At 34.5% G+C, this 13,734-nt stretch overlaps 1 protein-coding gene across 1 annotated transcript in view; it reads left to right on the forward strand.

Annotated features, from left to right (window-relative positions):
• Positions 1-481: 481 nt before the first annotated feature.
• The window catches only part of LOC147063153 (uncharacterized), a 131,271-nt gene continuing 118,018 nt past the window's right edge, over positions 482-13,734 (forward strand). The window contains exon 1 of the mRNA XM_085959996.1: positions 482-1,886. The gene's annotated coding sequence lies outside the window, so the exon portion shown is untranslated. The remainder of the gene's footprint in view (positions 1,887-13,734) is intronic.

Genomic DNA, 13,734 nt, shown 5'->3' on the forward strand with positions numbered 1-13,734 from the left:
CCACGAAATCAAATCTTCCATCAGACGCACTAAAGCTGGAGTCCCCCAAGGATCGGTGCTTGCCCCCATCCTTTATAACCTTTACACTAGAGACATACCTATCCCAAGCAACTCCTCCGCTAGATCCTGCATAGTCACACAATACGCAGACGACACCGCCATATTAGCCAGATCTATCCAACTCAACCAGGCCACTAAATTAGTACAGCTAGCAGCTAACGAAATAGTTAAATGGTGCGACAAGTGGCGCATCAAATTAAATGCCAGCAAAAGTGAGGCAATCATTTTCAGACATAGAACAGATAGACTCCGCAAAAGCAGAAATCAACTCGTCATGAATAAAAAAATAATCCCGTGGTCAACCACGGTTAAATATTTAGGATTACACTTAGATAGGAATCTTACATTCTTTAAACACGTCAACGTAAAAGATAGAGAAGCCAGAATAGTAAAAGCCAGACTAATTCCAATGCTAGGTAGACGCAGCAAAGTCTCTATGAGAGGCAAACTGCTATTACATACAGCGATTATCAGACCAATTATGACATACGCGTGTCCCATATGGGCACACGGCAGCACAAATCTCATCAAGAAGCTGCAGTTAGTACAAAACGTAGTCTTAAGATCGATCACAGGCGCTCCGAACTACGTCCGCAACTCAATATTACATAGAGACCTAGAAATGGAAACGCTAGAAGAGCATATCGGAAAGCTAGCCACCAAGTTCTACGCGTCAATGGATAACCATCCAAACGCTACAATCAAAAACCTTAACGACTACGACGAGAACACCATCATGGACCATGATAGACCCAGGACCTTCCTAAGGAGAATAAAGGCAGGACTCAACAAGAACAAATAACTGCGACACAGGAATAGTTAACAAACATTAAACTGTCAATTATTGATTACAGATCCAAAGCTGCCCCTCTCTGTTCACAGTCTCAAGCTGCCACGAACCGCCCTCAAAGCTCTGAGTCGAGCGACAAATGGTCCCAACAGCCCACATAGACGGAAGACTGGAGGAAAGCAGCCTAAGACCCGTGAAAGATGACATTACCCTCAAACGCATAGACCTAATAATCACTAACCTGTTCTTTTTGACAATAAAGCTTACAGATCATACTCACAGCGGCAGGGTTTTTGGCCGGGAGAGTCTCACAAACTCTCCCGGAGTTTTTCACCCCACCGCGGCTCAAATTTTGATGAGCAAACGGGCTTAACATGTCCAGTACGATTGGTTATCGTTTTCTTTCTTCTTTCTTCGCTTGGACTGGTGTGGTGTATGCTTCGGAACGAGCATGACAGGCCTCCTGAGATGGCGTGCTGGCGAGCCTGCTAAAACTGGCAAGGACGATGAGCTGACACGGCGGATTCTCAATGACGAACTCCGCCCCGTGCATGTTTCCGGATGTCCCGATGCTACACTCAAACTCCTCCTCCTCTGACGTCTTCAACACCGAAAGCCTTTGGCGGATGATGGTCGGCTGATGGGCTAAAATTCAGACGGTGATGACGGTGGTCCGGGCTGTGGCTCGGGTGCGAGTGCCGAAAGAATTATACCTATATTTAGTTGAAAACTTTCTCTTTTCAACTAAAATTAAAATTAAAATTAAAATCAATATTGCAAACAACACCCCTTGCCATAGAGAGGATCCACAAACCTCACCCGAGTCTCCTCAAGACCCGAACAGGTCTCTTCAAGACCCTAAAATAAACGGGTCTCCTCAAGACCCGGAGTAAAATCGCACACGTAAATTCAGAGAAACCTTCACCAGAGACCAAAAATAGAGACGAAGGGGATAATGCTAAACGTATGTGAGCCCCATAACCATTGAAGGATGATCCAAAGTCAAAGTCAAGTCGAATTTCCTTTGCGAGAGGTAGTATCTTGCTATTTTTTGGAAATAGTAAAATATTATTTCATATTACTATATAAGACGTAGTTTTAAGACCAAATTGTTATTAATATAAATGTAAAATTGTTAAAGGTAAAGGCAACAGACAGGTTTACGTCATAAAAAATCACAAATATTTATGTGAAGGTTGATGAATGATAATTACAGGGCCTATTATTATGTCAATAGGTACCTAGTAAGTAGTTGTAAATGCATGTAATTTAAACGCTAATCAAATCGTGTGTTTACTCCTGGCATAAAACAAAAACCGCGAGTTTATGCCGGAGATAGCTATTTAAATGCTCTAGATAAATTCATATAAAATCCATAGAATTAGATAGACGATATTTTATAACGTCAATATATCCATCCACGTGCACAGAATATATTATCTCTTGATACTTGGTCCTTCTGACAATCCAGTAAATTCTTATTAAATAAACAAGAGGTAACATGTAGTACGAGCTAACGATAATAGTAGAATCTTTGGTCACCCCTTCTCAAACTCTTTGGACCAATTAGAATAAGGGATGCTGCTATAAAAGAGGACGCATCCGAGAGATTTTTATCAGTCTACCGGATCATCCCTCGGGAACAACATCTTCTCGACTAGCAGCCTCTCTTCAACCAGTCTCATCAGTCTCGCCGCGCATCTCTTCGCATACTCTAGACGCTGAAGTACTACCCGGTGGAATAATTTCATCCCGTTTACTTACGGGTGAGATTAATTCCTCGCGTATTCACCCGCAGTAAACGTGTCTGTCGCCTCACCTGCATCGTACGAATATTGTACCAGAAATATAAACGGAACGTGTACATTGGAAAAAGAAAATAAACAGAGTTAAAGCACACTCTCAAGAGAAAAGAAATATCGTCTTTATTTTTATTAATAACCCCTCACCGACTGAGCTAAAATACATCAACGAATTGCGCAGTGGCGTATCGTTGAGGGGGTGTTGTTATTTAGTGTGACTATAACACAAAATAAAAAGAAAGACACTTAATTTTCAAGGAGTTTTATTTCTTTTAATACTTGGACCTCTCCACTGAAAAACTTTTATAAAATAATTTTGGTTATCAAGAGTTCTAAATAATACCATCCGAGCTAGCCCAGACACTCCTAGATATCTTACTATTATGTTGTACTTATAAAATCAATGATATTAATTTAGAGAGAAACTATGAGTATAATTGATATTCAGAATTAAAATTAATGTGTCTCTTCATTTTATAAATTTGGATACTTGTACTCTTGTACATTATTACAGATAACTTTGTATTCTTTAAGATTGATGAATGTATTAAACGTAGATTCATACTAAAGTATGTCTTATCAAGCTTGTAATCATGATATTATAAACATGATTTCAATTTACGTTTTATCGTTGTCTAGAAATACTCTCCATCGGATGGTGATTACTGATTAATAATATTGCGTCATAAGAAAAATTAAGACGGAATATGATTGGTGTTTGTTGTACCTAGTGCTATTTAAAGCGCGGCATGACGCTTCACCTCTCGTTGAAATCTGAATTAACTTCTTTAGCTCAGTTACATTTTAATCGCAAGCTTAGATGTGGAGAGGTTTACTCAACTCTACAACCGAAGTATTATTGCTATGTTTATTTGTATACCATATAGTCTATGCAAAGACAATAATACTAAGCGGAAATGACAATCAAAAACTAGTTGCAATTTCGGCCTTGAACTGTACAGTAAAAATACACGCGCAACTCCGTGTAATATCCAATAAAATTACCTAAAATCATAGTGATAAAACTTTCTTAACAAACTTCAATATCAATGTGACAGTCTTCTGCAATGCCGTGTTAATCTAAAATGTAATACTGTAATATAAAACTAATAACATTCAACGAAGTGTCTTATTTTAACCGGTGTCCTGAACAAATCATATCACACACACGCTCAATCAACGCAACCTTCTGCATAATATAATAGATATTGTATCCTCACAACTTGGGATTCCAATCCCGGGATCCCGGGATCCCGAGCTATTTTCGATACCTATGAATCCCGGGATTGATAAACATAATCCCGGGATTTCGAGATTGATTTTTTTATCAATTTTTATGGAACATAAAATAAAAGCGAAAATAATAACAGAAAAAATACTTTTAATAAACAATAACTACATTAAAAATAAACTGAGTTTGAATGAAGTTTGATTTATACCCATGTGTAAATTGCCGATTCATTTTATTTTTTCACATAAATTATTAAAAATGAGAAAGATTGGCAAAAAACAATGCTTCACACTTTTAACGAAGTAATTCCACCATGATCTCATACGTTTTACGGCAGTTTCAAATTTGGCTGACTAATTAGATTTATGAAACGGAAAGGCCATAAGTACGCCATGATTATTTGTTTTACTATTTTAAATCTCGCTAATCCATTCATTAAGTCTTTACTATCAAAAACAGCAATTTCGTATTAAATTCACATTATTATTTATATATATATATATATATTATTTACTCCATTAAACTTATGTATTTCCAAGATTGAACGTAGATATACAATATTAACAATAAATGTCTTAAATATTATAAATTATACTAGATTTATTTTTGACCGATTTTATCAATGCTATGTGTAAATATAAAATTTTTATATTAACAATGGAAAAAATGCCAATCCCGGGACTGGTCCCGGGATCCCGGATTGTCAAATTGTAGTCCCGGGATCAGAATTTTGGCTCGGAATTGGATTCCCTACAGTCACAACCAACAACATGAGAACTAACGCCTGGCTACCACTAAAGTGGTGACCCCTTCAAAAGAACGAAATTATTGTAAAGAAAGTGAAATGTTCGTGGTAAAAACAGTGTCAGCATGGGCGCACAACGGACACTCAAACGTATCCGGCCAAATCCATTTCATCGGCAACCATCGGCATTACATTACTCAAAATTAAGCAACAAAAACAACGTGCGTCTAATTAAACATAGATTCCTCAAAGCAAATGCACATTCATTAAGCACTTGTAACATCCATCAACGTCATGTAGCCGGAAACCAGAAGGAACCAGTCCATAAGGAAAGATGCCAGCTACAATCACCAAGCAACCAGCTACAATCACCAAGCAATCACCTCCTGGCCAGCATTCTCTTCAGCGTGGTATACACAAGAGACCACAAAGCCACTGTCAGCATCTCAGCATCTTTTACCAGCGACAAGCTTCAGCCACCAGGTTTTCACGAAAAAATTGCTAAAAAACAGTATCTACCATCATCAATGTATGTACTTAATTCACTCATTTCCATCACATATCATATTTTAGTATTTACCAAACATCAAATTATTATCGCAACATTCTTCCTAGAATACTTACTTAATAGTTATTATTCGCAGAACGGATGGAGAAAATTTGCAATGTTAAAATATTGTAAATATAATAGTAATTACAACAAATTTAAAAAGATTTGTTTGGTTTTTAAAAATATGTACTTAGGTACCTACTTAAGTAAGTATATCCCATCACTAGTTAAATTTCTTTCCATACAAAAAATATTGGGGGTAAGTACAACTACAGAGAATTGCACTTACCCCAGTATGTAAAATTATGGAGGGAAGTGCATCTTGTCTTATAAATCAGAATATCTTTAAATATTCATTAAACAAGTACCTATATACACAACAAACTATTATTCAAATGAAAGGTACTTACCAAATTGCAGTTTCCCAGCACAAGTCGTAGTAAAGTTATAGATAAACTAGCTGACCCGGCAAACGTTGTTCTGCCATATAAATTATTTCTAGTGAATATTTTGGTTGTAAAATAAAAAATAACGAACGTATTGTAAGTGTGTGGGGATGGGATCTATGACAGAAAGAGGAATGGAGCGCTGTAGACGATGACCGCCGATAAAAACAAAAAAACACCAACCATTCATTTTCTCAATTCAAAATGAGTAATGATGTTCATAATGAATGAATTACCTGTGGCGGGATATCGTTATTTAATGTTTATGCAATATCTGTTGTTTAAATTTTTTTTTCTGGATAGAGATACTCTAATCACCTAGCGGTATGAAAAATACTTGTTGACCTATTCTCATACCTAACAAATATACATAAAAAAAATCATAAAAATCGGTCGAGCCATTTCGAAGGAGTGCGACCACAAACACCGTGGCACGAGATTTTTATATACGTATATATAGAGATTACGACAACGCTCATGACTTGAACTTTGAGATAAACCAATTGAAAAAATTTGAACAGTCATAAAAGTATCTATGTTTGTGGTGCGGCTGCCATCTATGTGTCATATTGTAAATTTACTTGATAGTAAAAAAATCTTCATAGATAGAATCTCTCCAACATAATACGATTGGAAGGTAGAAGGCGTACATGCACTTACCCCGTATATGCACTTACCCCGATTCACCATTAAATATTAATATTAAGATTTAAAATATAAATTAAAATAAAATATAAAAATAAAATAAAAAAATATTTGTCGGACGATGGATTCGAACCCACGCGAATTTGAATCTTAGACCATGAAAAATTATAATAAAATGTTCCCAAGCGGTCACCCATCCAGGTATCCAGGTCGTAGACGCACCCAATGTTTCTTAAGAGGACGTTCTACAGAAATGGCCTTGAGAATTGAAAATATGATTTTTTAACATGTGGTCCATAATATCTGGTCTACTAGTTAATATAAAAAGGTCGTGTCAAAGTTGTTTGTGTTAATAAATTTGCTCTGTGACTGATCCGACTCATATTTCACATTTATTTCATCAGGGCTGTCGAAGACATAAATCATAATATATATTTATAATTTTAAATTTTTATTTATAATATATATTATTTAAGTTTTGTGCATCTAATGCCGGGTCCACACTGGCAACAAGTTAATTTGCTGGCAACCTCGTTAGATTTTACGATAATTATTGTAAAATTTCTTAAGCAATTATGGTAAGTATCGTAAAATTTAATGAGGTTGCCAGCAACTTGTTGCCAGTGTGGAAATGGCTTAATATCCACTGTGGTTCACGTAGTGGCATGGACCTGGGGTTAGCTAATTCAGGAAGTCAACACCCATGATAGAATTTTTTCCAGTTTTGGTTGCATTATATTCCAAAACTCTTCTGTAAAAATCGTTTCCGAGTTTATAAATGGAAATTTCTCGGTGTACATAGTAAACAAACCTACGAATAAAAAAAGACAAAAAGGAACATACTGATTCATCGCAGTAAAATCTGGTAATCAAATTCGCCATTTTGAAAAGCGACGATTTTGCGTAAACAAATATCACGTGGTCTGTACGTGTGCGGCAAACTTCGAATGTGTTTGTAATTTTGTGCAAAGTGCGAATGTAATGTTTTCAAATAATTGATATGGATTAATTATACCATCGTATTATTTTCTCGAAATCATAAACATACTATAATAGTATTTGAGTATCAACCTATGTTCAATTTGAATTGGGTTATAATAATAATATACCCGTATATATATCAATAGTATGTTTGCTACAAAATCCACCCAAGTTATCAGTACGTACTTGCACATGTTTGATTAAAAACCATGATGAAATTAACATTTAAAAAATATGAATGCTTAATATTATTTTGACAGCCCTGTTTTCTGATCGGCTTCATGTCGCAGGTGTTCATAAAATAATAATAATTCTCCGCGCGGCAGAAATTATCAGTAATAATAATAATATTTCTTGAAATAAAATCTCCGATGATTAGTGATTTTTGCGAAAAGATCGATTTAAATTGACGTAGTTACGACGCCGAGGTCCTTTTTATACTAAATTATATTTGAACGGCGGGCTCTTCAGCGGGCCCTTAAGAGCGTACATAAGTGAAACGTGAAGGGCAAATAATTTTCAACACTATGTGGAACGAAATTTCGGCCGCGTCCAGGCGCGTTGCCATTCGGAGAGGGATAGTCGACTTGTTAGCCCGTCAATTTCTTTTGTGATGGAGTCGGATGAATATATTCTTAAATCGTGTAAAGATTATTTAAAAACGTTCCGCATGTACTTGAAAAAGAAAACATGTCAATGAATATACTATTATTATTACGAATATAATAATAAAAATACTTAACATAAAAAGGACGCATGTTGAATTTTTATGACAAATTATATTTCGTTCGGTTCGCGTCATTTGCACCCGCGACCTGCAATCCGCGCATCGCCTAGTCACGATCTTTTTAGACCATGCCTCAGCTGAGGTATAGCCTTATTGGATTACAAGCTTTGAGAGCCTTCTGCTAGGCTAGAGTAAGCGTAAAGACGATGTGAAAAATTTTGATAAAATAGTCTTAGTAACAATTACAGTTTAATTTCTTCACACAATCTCAATATCGTGGAAAGCAGTAAAATATATTAGACATGTTAAAACTGACACCCAATTATATTTTCTGACCCTTAGGGTTTGAAATGTTTGCAACATGGTGGGCGGAGACCATCCGTACTAAAAACACTGGCGGAAATAGGACGTCTTTTAGCCAAAAAACTAGTGACTGCCGGTCGGTATATTAGAATTTAAACATAAAGGGGTAATGCAGTTGCTATCTTGGGTACCTATATAATTTATAGTCCACATGCGGGCTGGGAAGGTGTTCTACCTGATGAGTTTCATAACGTCTTAACATTATTATATTATTTGCTATAATAATTACATTGGTAATGTATAAAATGTGTAGGTACAATAAAACATATTATTCTTTATAAAAATACGATAAATTCGTTCAAATCAAGATTACCTATGAGATTCCGTTTGATATGTTACACCGAACGTGCGAAATTGACTATTACATGAAATGGGCAAAATTTTGCCCAAATCATGAAAAATGCAAGCCCGTTGCCTTATTCATGAATTAGACAAGATATCTGCCAAGTGCGTGAATTCGGCAGTAATTTTTCTGCCTAGTTCATTCATTGGACAAATTAGATAGTTGCGCTACGGTGGTATATTTTGCAACTAAACTAAATGTGTCAAATGCTCATGCATTGGTCAAAATTTACGTATATTATCTATGGTCAAAATAGATGGTCGCGCTCCGGTGGTGTTTTTTGGAACTAATCAAACTAACCAAATGTGTCAAATGTCATTGATTATAATATAAAAATATACCAATCAATAACTACAATGACGTTCATATCCATTTACTATCCGCAAAAAAATCTAGAACTATAATATGATAACAGAAGAATTTTATTGAAATGTATTTTCGCGATTTGATTCGTGCTTGGGTATCAATCGTGCAATGGTCGATTGTATGTTTGTGATAGTTTGTTAAGTTGAATACAGAATTACAAAACCTAACCTAATAATAATAATATTATATTATATCCAATTATAACTAATAAAACCATCCGTATTAAATTTACTTTTTCTACTGTTATGTTGACAGTTTAAGAATTCCATACCTTGGCGAATTCACGTACTCTGCAGATAATTTACCTAATTCATGAATAAGGCAACGGGCTTGACTATTACGTGAATTAACCAAAGTTCGCCCATTTCATGTAATAGTCAATTTCGTACATTCGGCGTAACAGATTTATAATAAAAATAAATTTAATTTGTCTTTTTTCACGAAAGTGATATAGTAGTATGTATCTTTGCCCTGTGGGATAGTCGATCTGAGCGCATGTACAAATATCGTTTTAATTTTGTTTGCCGGATGAAAATTTCGGAGAAGAGGATCCAGATACACTGAATGCAGATATACAACAAATGCCCGTAGATGATATGAAGATCCAGAAGTTGTCGAATATGAAGCACGGACTACCAAGAGGATGATGATTTGTGGCTCAGTATTCTGGATCACATCATGCGTACTGGAAGTTGTGGTCGCATACCTACTGATGTTATATTTATAAATGCGTAACGAAAACGTTAATAAACGAACCTGAACAATAAATATCTACATTTTACATAACAGCGAATCTTCAACAACTTCAACTATGGATAAAATAAGTAATATCGCGCATGAACAACAACCAAAAGTGTTATCTGGGAATAGTGGGTGTCAATAAAGCTATTACTTTAAGTGCTTTGTCACAATTAAAAAATATATTTAGGAACATATAGATCTCTAGCTAGAGAACTCAATCAAAAGCTTTAGAAATATCAGCCGTGTTATAATATTATAATATGGCATTTACTTAATGTTTGTCTAACTCCAATATCAGTCAACCATTAACATGTTTGCAAAATAAATATGATATTAGGTATGTAAAATGAACTTGAACAGTTTAGCTGAAGCGGACAGTATTATATACTTAGCTATTGAATAAAAAAACTCAAATGGAAGAGTACAAAACTTATTCCATCAAGTACCTTTGTCGATAGTATTAATATTATAAAAAAAATGAATTTCAGAGGAAGAACCATTTTCATGCAGTGGTTTGATACGAGTTAATCTCCATTGTATCCTAATATATATTGTTAGGTGTTAATTAATAATCAAACTCGGTTGGAGAACGATTTATATGTTATAGATCAAGACAGATAGCTGAGATAGCTATCCCTGTTTGCCATTCCCGGAATGCTATAGGGCAGAGGTGGCCACACTTTTTTTTCTAGGATCGACTAGTCGATAAAATTATTTATGGCGATCGAATGATATCATGCGAGAACAATAAAAACCCAATTTTTATAATTCAAATATGTATTTATGTATTTTGAAAATAAATATTTTATACATATTACATATAAAATAACGATACAAGTACATATTATTATGTATTTCACTTCTAAAAAAAATTAAGTACACATTGACTGTAGTTTCGACATAGTTGCACAATTATAGACATATCAGCAAAGACCAATTGAATAAAAACGCATAGCAATATCCGTGTAATATACAGACTCGTCAAATTGCAAGGATAGGAATTTACATTTATTAGTGTTTTCCTATAGAATTTCTTCCAAGTTTAAGCTCATCACTTGTGTTCTTCAAATGATAAGTCATTGATTTCAGACATTATTTCAGTTTTTTTTTTTTTTTCAAATATTCCATATTTCACCATTTTCGAAGGGTTTCTTATGTTCCATTAAAACATCTGTTACTACCAAAGAAGCCATGGTAGCTGTCTTGGATTTTTCATTAAACTTGGTGAGAAAACACTGTTGACCAGACAATTGTGATTTCAATTATTGTCTCACTTTATTTTTACGCAACTCAGTACTATTCCGATAATTTACATCATAGTTTCCAGCATAGAAAATGTCTTTCAACGTTGCCTCTTTTCGGAATTGATACACTCGAAGTAGGTACAAATAATACAAATATTATATTGTTCATTTACCATAGTGAAAAAAATTCTCTTTCCATTTATTGACAAGAAATTTAGAAGAATTCACAATAAATAGTACAATATATTATTATGTCCGCGATCGACCAAAAATACCTTCGTGATCGACTGGTCGATCGTGATCGACGCACTGGCCACCCCTGCTATTGGGCATAGGCCATTGCCGACTCAAGTAGAAAGCCGATACATTCACAACGACTGATCTTACTTTTTCCGCCCCTCCTGTTGTTGTCTATGGATGACCTGTCATTGTTCTATAGAGTGCTCATATTGACGCGTCTATCGTGTTCACATAGGGAATGGTTTGATTTGGATTGATGAGTTACATGATAAATAATACACTAGCATTAACACACTTTCCACAAATGTAATGCATAGATCAATGCTACATATTTTTTGGAAATCGATATTACCACCAGTTTTGTGTGAAGGACTAGTCTGACTTTGACAGCTGATGAATAACAGGAATGTATATTATTTATAAATAACACTGATAGTTAATATATTTGATTTGAGAATTTTTTATAATTTGATTTGAAACGAGAAAGGGCGAATCAATATGTCAAGCAATCTGGGATCTGATTTTGACAGCTGAACAGTAGACCACTCGTTACTTGTGCAAAAAGATATGCTCAGGCTTTATAAATCTAAAGACGGTGCTGTATAGGCTTATTATACCTGAGGCCCTATTTTGCAGAATTGTGGCAACAGCTAAAATATTTGTTACATACATTCTGCCTACTTTTGAACATAGCGTGCTGTATGTGCTGTTTGTTTGTGTACTTTACAGTCAACTCCCTGTTTTAGGACCGTCAGGAGTCGGCTCTGTTCTAAACACTGGAGGGCTAATTTAGTGAATGTTAATTTGTCCTTGATATCAGTGCATATCGCATTGGTTACAATATATTTTTATTTTTATAATATGCACCTTATGCTGATGCGTGATTTTTTTTTTTAAACTGATCGGACGTATTTTTAAATATTTTTGTGCAATTGCCATGATAAAAGTTTAGGCCACTATTTGCCACGTAGGCATGTATTATAATCCTTAGACCTTAGGTTAATTTCTAATCAACGGCCAAAAATATGAGGCCTAAAATAATGGTATCTATAAGATATTATGTACAAAATAAAGTGACAAAAGTTCCAGTACCAAGCATGATCGATATTTATATATGTACCATACTTGGAAAATACATGTTTACTCAAAGGTTGCTTGTGCGCCTTAGTACCTACCTAGTTAATATTATCCATAATCTAAAAAAAACCACGAGTGGTTATAAAAGTAACTATTAGTTCATTTTAAAATTATTTTTTTCAGAACAGAGACGATTTTAAGTCTGCATAAGGGCGGCACTGATTACATGCATCGTCATAAATATTTTCAAAGCTAGTTACATATTTTGGAAATACAAATAATCTCAATTCAATTTAAATATGGTCGAAAAAAGATACTTGAGTTTACTAAGTCAAAATCTCCAATGATATAGGCACCTACTATATTATGTCAAACACCTTACTGAAGCATGAACCTGATCTAATCCAATCAGTTTAAAGTTAATTAAAACAATTATTGATCGTAATCAACAAAAACTCTTCAATGAGGAAATCAAACGGTGGCGGCGTAGATTAAATAAATAAATTAAACTCGATTATGTGAGGTTTTGTGAGTATGGCGGTGCAGAATATGATGGAAAGATATTTTTCTAATTTAAATATGGGTACTTTTGAAAGTGGAATTGGTTCCCAATATTATTATAAATGAGTTTGGAATAAAAAAGCTAGTTTTAGTTAAAAAGTTAATTTAATATAAAAGTAAATTTGGTAGGTACGTATTGTACCTATTTTATTTTTAATTATAAGTACGAAGCGTTAATAATTTAATTGTTTTATCTATAGATTAGTATGGGATACTTAAGTGCTTGGCCAGAGTGGACGCGTGGGAAGAAGCGTTGGCAGCCGTGGGTAATATGTCTGCAGAAGCCCACGGGTCTGGTCCGAATGAGCATATCCATGTGGAATAATTTAATGTTATTTTGTAATTAGGTTTCTAATTAATGAAGTCAAGATATAATATGATATGTACTTATTTATTGTTATAATTAGCCTAATCTTTGTTGGATATGTCAGTTAAAACAGGCGATTGACGCTAATACTATTTCTTTGTGTTTATAAATTTCATATTGTGAACATCTTGTATTTTTAATTTGTAAAGTTCACTATATGTAAATATCAGTCAGTCTCTTGTCAAGCAATTTGCCTACACATCTTCAGATACATGAGCTATCACGCAATAAAACACACAATAAATACTAAGTATATAAATAAATCAATCAATAATATTATGATTATAGTTTAAGTTAGTGTACACATTTCAAATCTTATTTTTTCCTTTAAATTTTTTCCTGCATCTTTGTTGTTATATCTGTGATATATGTTTTTATATCCGTGATATAAAAAAACCACAAATCCACTTCAGTTTTAAAAGTGGTCACAAAGATGTTTGCGAATTCTCCATGAA

This window comes from Rhyacophila brunnea, unplaced genomic scaffold, assembly GCF_057557595.1.
Source record: "Rhyacophila brunnea isolate RB1 unplaced genomic scaffold, BYU_Rbru_1.0 scaffold_9, whole genome shotgun sequence".
NCBI classification, from domain to species: Eukaryota; Metazoa; Arthropoda; class Insecta; order Trichoptera; family Rhyacophilidae; genus Rhyacophila; species Rhyacophila brunnea.